The 7,950-nt window shown below is 34.2% G+C and overlaps 1 non-coding gene and 1 pseudogene across 1 annotated transcript; both read right to left on the reverse strand.

Moving 5' to 3' along the window:
• Positions 1–7,950, reverse strand: part of LOC101562240 — a 10,990-nt pseudogene that overhangs the window by 2,694 nt on the left and 346 nt on the right.
• LOC111812169 lies at positions 195–301 on the reverse strand. The gene has a single exon (XR_002817745.1). It is a non-coding gene; the product is annotated as a U6 spliceosomal RNA (small nuclear RNA).

A 7,950-nucleotide genomic window follows, 5' to 3' on the forward strand; every position in this document is an offset into this window, starting at 1 on the left:
CATCCACTTCAATATAAAGGCTTGCAGTTTATCATTCTTAATAGCTGAATAATACTCCATTGTGTAAAAATACCACATCTTTTTCAACCATTCCTCCGGTGATGTGCATCTTGGTTGATTCCAAGATTTGGCTATCACAAATTATGCTGCTATAAACATAGGCACAGATATATCCCTATGATATGATGTTTTCAAAAAATATGGAACACTTCACGAATTTGAGTGTCATCCTTGAGCAGGGGCCATGCTAATCTTCTCTGTGTCATTCCAATTTTAGTGTATGTGCTGCCGAAGTGAGCACTCTTATTTGGTTTTAAGACAAAAGTATTCAACTCAAAATGTTAAAAGTGTGAGATAAGGAAATTATGCAAAACAGTTTAAAAATCTGCTCTTTTAGGAGATACTATCTATCTTGGTCATTTGGCCAGTTATTTAATACATTTATTTATTTTTGAAGCTCATTGTACATAGTCTCTCCTGGAAATGTAGAAAGATATCAAATGTTAAATATGCTGTTGAAATTGGAATTAATAACTTGGTACTCATTTCTGGATTCCTCAAATTTCATATTACTTTTTTCTTTGAAAGAATAGCCAACATGAGATTAACAGCTAGTCACTGCTCCTTTTTAACACATTGAGAAACTTTATTTGTACTGGATGAGAGGTTGACCTGATTTTCAGAAGAATCGAATATATAATATATTTTTAAAAATATACAATGCAGTTTCATTATGTTCAAGGACATAGGCATTGTGTTGATGGAATTCAAGACAATGGATGAACCTTGTATCTTTAAGACCTTGCTTTTATACACAGATAACAATCACATAAAATTAGCATTTCGTTGTTTGAATGCAAACACTGCTGTTAAAATGGTGATTGAAACAGCAGTCATTCTGTACTCTTCCTTAGAAGCAGCATTTCCCTCCTTTGCACTATTGATTTGCTAATAAATACACTTTATATTATAATGGGTCTAAGGGTAAACTCTGCCTAGCACTTCTAAAGTATAATGCATTCTTAGAGTCTTTAAAAATAAAACACAATGCCTATACTTACTGACTTTACTTTCATTAAACCAAAGGATGAATATAACATAATACAATAATAATGTTAAATGTTTAAACCTAAATTCAAATTTAACTCAAGATATTTCCAGCAATTGTTCTCTTCCCTAATAATTTCTTTGGTGACTTACACTTTTGAAAGTCTTGATTCTCTAATAAAAAAATTTCAAAGTAATAAGATGGAAGAGAAGGGCTAAATATGCTTTGTGATAGCAATTGAAGTCATTTTGGCCAAATGTACCCAGTTAGAAGTTGCCCTAGTTACTGATAGCTGTTATTTCCCCTTGTGTGAGGAAGGCCAGCTATTGATTTTTGAATTTGAATTTCTTTTCAAATAATTGATCATCCATCTCTTCTGTACATCCTTATCTCAGTTTATGAAAACTCAGTATAAAAGGAATAACCTACGGTTCTAATATCTGCCTAGTGATTTGCTTAATTTATTCCTGCTGACCTATAAACTATTAAAACAAACCAGTCTTGGAATATGTAATGCTAATTGTCTGTCTATATAGTAACAATATATTTCAGCCTTTGTTAATATGGATTGATTTACCTTAAATAACACATTCCAGAATTTTAGCTTCTGGTATCTTGTTCGCATTTACATTTACATCTTTTACTTATTAGATTACTAAAAAATATGCATATATCTTGGGCTCAAAAGTAAAAAGGGTCAAATATTCAGCAATACATAAAAAGTAAATACCTGCACTAATCTTCTCTGTTATTTTGTAAAAGTGTTAAGAATTAGCCTGTGTGTAAATTCTGAGGCTTTCCAATTAGACCAGGTCAAGTAAGTAGAAGTCACACATTTTTGGAAACAAAATTGATATCTTTTTAATTGAAGGTATTCTGTTTCAGCCACTGTGATAATGATTAAGAATTAACATCAGGCTTATGATAGGAAGGCACAGTCTACGAAGAACATATAATGTTCATCCAATTTATTTACCGGATCTGGCACCATGTGAGTTCTGGCCCTTTCCTAAAGTCAAAATGACTGTGAAAGGTAAGTGTTTTGAACTGATTCAAGACATTGAATCAGTTATTCCTTTTATACTGAGTTTTCATAAACTGAGATAAGGACGTACAGAAGAGATGGATGATCAATTACTTGAAAAGAAATTCAAATTCAAAAATCAATAGCTGGCCTTCCTCACACAAGGGGAAATAACAGCTATCAGTAACTAGGGCAACTTCTAACTGGGTACATTTGGCCAACTAAAACATGTCCAGAAGAGAACTTTCAGAACTACTTCAGAAACTGATAAGTGTATTTGAAGTGAGAAGGACTATTTTGATAAGTGTGTTTGAAATGAGAAGGATTATTTTGGTGGAAATTAATGGCAATGTACCTTTTATTGTAATGAATTTTTAACAAACATTCCCTGTGCTTTTTTTTTTATCATATCATGTATGTTAGGCACTATGATAGTAATAAACAAATTGAACCAAAAAAACCACACTATCTATAAGAGCTTAATATAGAGGGGTTGCCAATAACCAACTAACTAAAAGATTCACAGAGAAAATTTTAGAAATTAGTAAGAGCTACGGTGAATTAATAGTAGGGGAACTTGTGCATGCCAGAACTGTGGAGATGAAATTTCAAATAAGGTAGTCTATATGAGGTGTACAGTGGCCTGGTGGTAGAAAGTCAATTAACTGTGGGGACATCAAAATATTATCAGGATGTCTATGTGAAAACTCTTCCAAGATATTGAAATGGATTGTACATCAACCTTGAGGCAAGAATATACCTAGAGTTTGTTGCAGTGGAAAAGAACTAGGTATCCCAAGTAGCTTTTTGAATGCTGACTGAACAGATAGAAAAGTTACAGTAAATACTTAAGATAAAATAATATGGTATCAAATATTGTGAAAATGACAATGTCAGCAACAGAAGAAAACTCTTATTTCAGAGGTCACAGCCTTTTAAATTAAGTCAATAATAACAGAGGAAAAACAAATTAAAAAATTTGGAGGTCATTGGCCCTAGAAATTGTTTCAGCTTTGTGTTGTCTATCTTTGGCCACGGAAGTGATTATTTAATATAATTTTATATGTTAAGCTGTTATGATTTAAAAACTCTGAGAAAAAAGTTCATATAAAATGTTATCATTATATTTCTACAAACCTGGTTTAATATTGTGAATCACTTTATAAAAGCCTATTCTAGAGCGTTGGAAAACTAAGATTAGATCAGCAATTTTGATTGGAGATGAATAAAACCTGCATAAGAATGTCCTAATTTAACATTTCTAGTGACACTTTGGAGTTTTCATTGTTTGGAAATAACAAAATTCTACTTGTCTTTTGTTTTTTTTCTTTTAGTTGGTGGAAATAATCTGGTAATCTCTGAATGTGCATATAACTATTTGCAAGTGTAACCTAGCTCTGCACAGCATATACAAAGATAAATGTGGAAATATTGAAGAGACATCTTGTGAGATTTTCCCTTGTGAATATTACTCCACACAGAATTGAAATCATTTTGTATATTATTGTCTCAATATTCGGTGCATTCTTTCTTTTGGTTTTTCATGCTACAATTTTGCATGTTGACCTCATACCCTCACATGACCTTACCACGGCACATGATCACTAATTTTACTAATAGCTCAAGATCATGAAATAAATTTGCACTTTATGTTAGTGTTTTTGAGCAGCCAACATGTTTATTAACATGTGTTAGCTGTGTTTATGAATGCGGTTCCGTGTGATCCTTCTGTACGTGTACCTTCTTTGCTCATGTTTTTCCCTCCCCTTCCATAATCCATCTCCCAATCTCTAGTAATTACCATTCTACTTTCAGGCTGCTTTTAAGCTTCCCCATATGGGTGAGATATTTGCCTTTCTATGGGGGGCTTATTTCACTCGATGTAATATCCTCTGCTAACATCCATCTTGTAAGCAGTCATCTCTGGACACTGCTATCCCATCAAGTAGAATCAAAAGGTGCTTGGAACTCTGCATCTGAAACCTTTCCTGCCTGCCGCTCGTGCACATTTTGAAGCTGTGTCAGAAGAGCATGTCCTCCTCACCAGAGACTGAATTTTACTGTAGAACGTTGTCAGGAGAAGAAATCAGAGTGTAACACAGTTACACTCTAACTGTACCATTTAGATAAGCCAATTTGGTTAAAAAATAGATGTGATCAACTTGATAAAATGACTTGAAGTTTGGCTCAAAACTGGTTTCCAAAATAGATTTTGTCACTCTTGTGTGACAAATTAGAAGAGTTGTTGCTTTAAAAAACAATAAAAAAATCATTTAAAGAAGATGTTTTTCATTTTATTAATATTAGACATTGCTTCATATTCAGGATTAGTTTTATTATGGCATTAGAGAATGCTTCACATATGTATTAATATTATCAAGTTGAGTTTTGACATGTATTTGAAAGGTGATTAATTCTATAGGTTAATTAGAAGGCTGATAGTAACAACAGTGAGTTCTATGATGACAATTATGCTTTTTAAATAACATATATAATGATGTACTTAGCAAAAGCGTTTCTTGTTTTGGAGATCCTAACTTCTGTCAGAAGGCTTGTTAATCATCAACAAAGAATGTTGTGAAGAATGACACTATATACTTCTGTCTTGAAGGTGTATGTATATGTATTTTTTCAATCACTAATTTAGGGCAAAACAGCTTTATTTGAAATGCTTTAAAATATTTGATTCCACATATTTTCCCCATGTGCATCGACATGCTAAGCTTTCTCTGTGCTAAAGGGTATACTAAGTAATTCGTGAGAAGGAAAATGATCTTGCTGCAGTGTGTCCATTAAGAGCATCCATTAAGTTTAAGAAATAAGACAAGGATATACATAGCTCTAGTGTGGTGCTAATTGCCACAAAAATACAAAGTGTCATAGGTATTGGAGAAGGCAAGAGTTTTTTATTACTTTGCTGGGACAAAATGCCCAACATCCACAACCTAAAAGGGAAGAAAGTTTGTGTGCTCATGATTTTCAGAGAATTTGATCTATGTTTTGATTGCTTCCAAGACAAACAGGGGCATTATGGCAGGGCCTGGATAGAAGATAGTTTCTTGTCTTATGAAGCCAGGAGGCAGAGAAAAGGGAGGAACTGGGGACAAGAGTGTACATCTTCAGTTTGTATCCCCATTGATCCCAAACCAGGCCCCACTTCTGCATACATTTAGCTACTGAATTCATCAATGAGTGAGCCTACCAATTAGTACAGCATCCTGCATCCTAATCACTTTTCAAATACATGAGGCTCATGAGGAACAGTTTTAGATCTAAACCTTAATAGAGAGACAGTTTATTGGAAATATTGAGAAAGGCCTTAATAAATTGACTATAGTTTTTACAAACCTAAAAATCACAGTAGCATTTTATGTGAATAGATGGTTTGGGAGAATATAAGAAATATTTGGAGAATTATGACTACTAGACATAGACTAGTAATGACTACTAGAAGTTGTCAATTTAAAACATTAGGATTATTGTAAAGACAAAGACTAGTCAGGCAGTTTGGACTTCTTTCTGGAAGGCCTAGAAAATTAAACTTTTGACAGGATTAGCCTTGTCCTGTGAGAAGCTAAATATGAAAATGGAATACATTGGAACAAGGAGAAACCAAAACAAAAAATAAATAAAATAAATAAACAAAGAAAACCCAGACATATGCAGACTATCAAAAGTTAATTCATTTGTGAGAAAAGATGGAGGCTATCACAATGTTCTAAGTTAATCAATGAATTAGCTTTCTATCACTATGACAAAATACTTGAAATAATCATTTTAAAAAGATAGAAGGTTTATTTTGGTTATGATTTCAAAGGCATTAGTCCATAATTGTTTCAATCCATTTTTTAGGATATTAGCAAAAGAGAACCTTCTGGTGGGGAGCTTATGGTGACAGACTGGTAGACAACACTGCTCACCTCATGCTGGCAAGGGGACAAAATGGTGAAGGGGGCTGAGGTACGAAAAGTCCCTTTAGGAGGCCACCAGTGTCCTCACTTTCTTTCGATAGGCCCAGCCTTCTAAAGGTTCCATCACAAACCTTTTGTACCACAGGCTCACAAAAAAGCCTTCAACGTGTGTCCTTTGGGAAACATTTAAGGCCCCGACCATAACAGTGAGTTTGAAAATGAGCATGAAAGATGAGGAACAAATATAGAAGCTTAGAAAGAACAATGGATAGATTTACCTTAATGTGATTTTTTTTTTTATCAATGTGGACACTACCATATAAAAAAGCTTGAGAAAGATATCTTGTTTCTAGTTATGCTATGTGCAAGGGACTGAGAAGTCACCGCCTAATCCTCACAAGTAAAAGGCTGGAAAACTAAACTAAAATAACTTCTTGAATTTATCTGAGCTATAAGGTGCATAGGGCAGACTTCTGTTTCCAAATTAGGAAGACAGATAGTCAGGTACAGAAAAGCCAAAACTTACCAGAGCATAAACTTCTGCAGAAACCAGTGCTAAGGTAGAGAAATTTGAATGCATTGGTACAAGCTCGGAGTGGAGAAATGTGAATGATAAAAACCTCCAAGGGGATCAGCAATAGGCAAGTCCTCACACTTTTGTGAATTTAACCTTCAGGAGTTTTATCAGGTTCTGACAGGAGAAAAATCTTTTCATGATTCTTCCATTTTAAAATATACCTGAGCTTTACGTTTTCCTCCAAAATTCTGCCCTCAGAAGATGTAGTTTTATCAGAGCCAAATATACTGGGGATTTTCAAAGCCTAATCATACCAGGTTTAGGAAAATATTCAAATCTAGCATTTTCCTGCCATTCTGTTCAGCATAAGCAGGATGGAAAAAGAACTAAGAAACAAAGTTCACAGTACAGGAGCCCTAGCTTCCCTAAAGCCTGGGAACAAACCATAGGAATAATGCGTGCTTCTCCCCTAACCTTGCAATTGCACTGTTAAAAGCCTCTTTGATGATAGTGTTCCTTTTTTTGTTCTAATATCATGGAGCAGAAGCTGAACTGTAATTGTTCAGCTCCTAGAACATTATATACAGTATTAAACAAAAGACCACAAGACATGCAAAAAGGCCCAAAGAGCTTGAAGAAGCTGAAGATGAATAAGGATGAGTTATGGCATAAAGTTCAGAATAATCAGATCATAAATTATTTTCATATGTTGAGTATAAGATCTTTAATGAAAAAGTAAATAGTATGCAAGAATGGGCATATCATGTAAGTAGAGACAAATAATTTAAAAGATACGCTAGAAATCAAAAACACTAAGAAAAACAAAGAATGACTTTGAGGGGTTCTTCAATAAATTAGGTGGACATACCTGAGGAAAAATTATTTGAAAATGAGAATGTGGAAATTGTAAAATCAACAACAAAACTGAAAATCAACTACCAAATTGAAAATCAACATCAAAGAAAAACTGAAAAAAAAATGCCCCAATAGAATTTCCAGCAACTATAAAACAAAAAGAAAACTCTTAGTTGGGCACAAAGACAGTATCAGAAGAAAGAGAAAAGAATAGAAATAAAGTAATAATGACTCTGAATTTCCAGAAGTTAACGTTAAACCTCAAACCACAGATCCAGGTATTTTAGAGAATACCAAACAGGATAAATCCTGTGTTATTGACTGTTCTGTCTCTGGGAAAAAAAATACCTGACACATGTAAAATGAAAGAAGCAGGTTTACTCCGGTGCATAGTTTTGGAGGGTTCAGCTGATTTTCTAGTAGAAATGGCATGTGGAAAAGGCAGGGCAGGGGAAATCTGCTGAAAAGAAGACAGCCCAGGGGAAGACAGAGAGAGAGAGAAAGAGAGAGAGAGAGAGAGAGAGAGAGAGAGAGAGAGAGAGAGAGAGAGAGAGAGAGAGAGAGATAGAGAGACAGAGAGACAGAGACAGAGAGA

This window comes from Octodon degus, unplaced genomic scaffold, assembly GCF_000260255.1.
Source record: "Octodon degus isolate 3935 unplaced genomic scaffold, OctDeg1.0 scaffold00115, whole genome shotgun sequence".
Lineage (NCBI taxonomy): Eukaryota > Metazoa > Chordata > Mammalia > Rodentia > Octodontidae > Octodon > Octodon degus.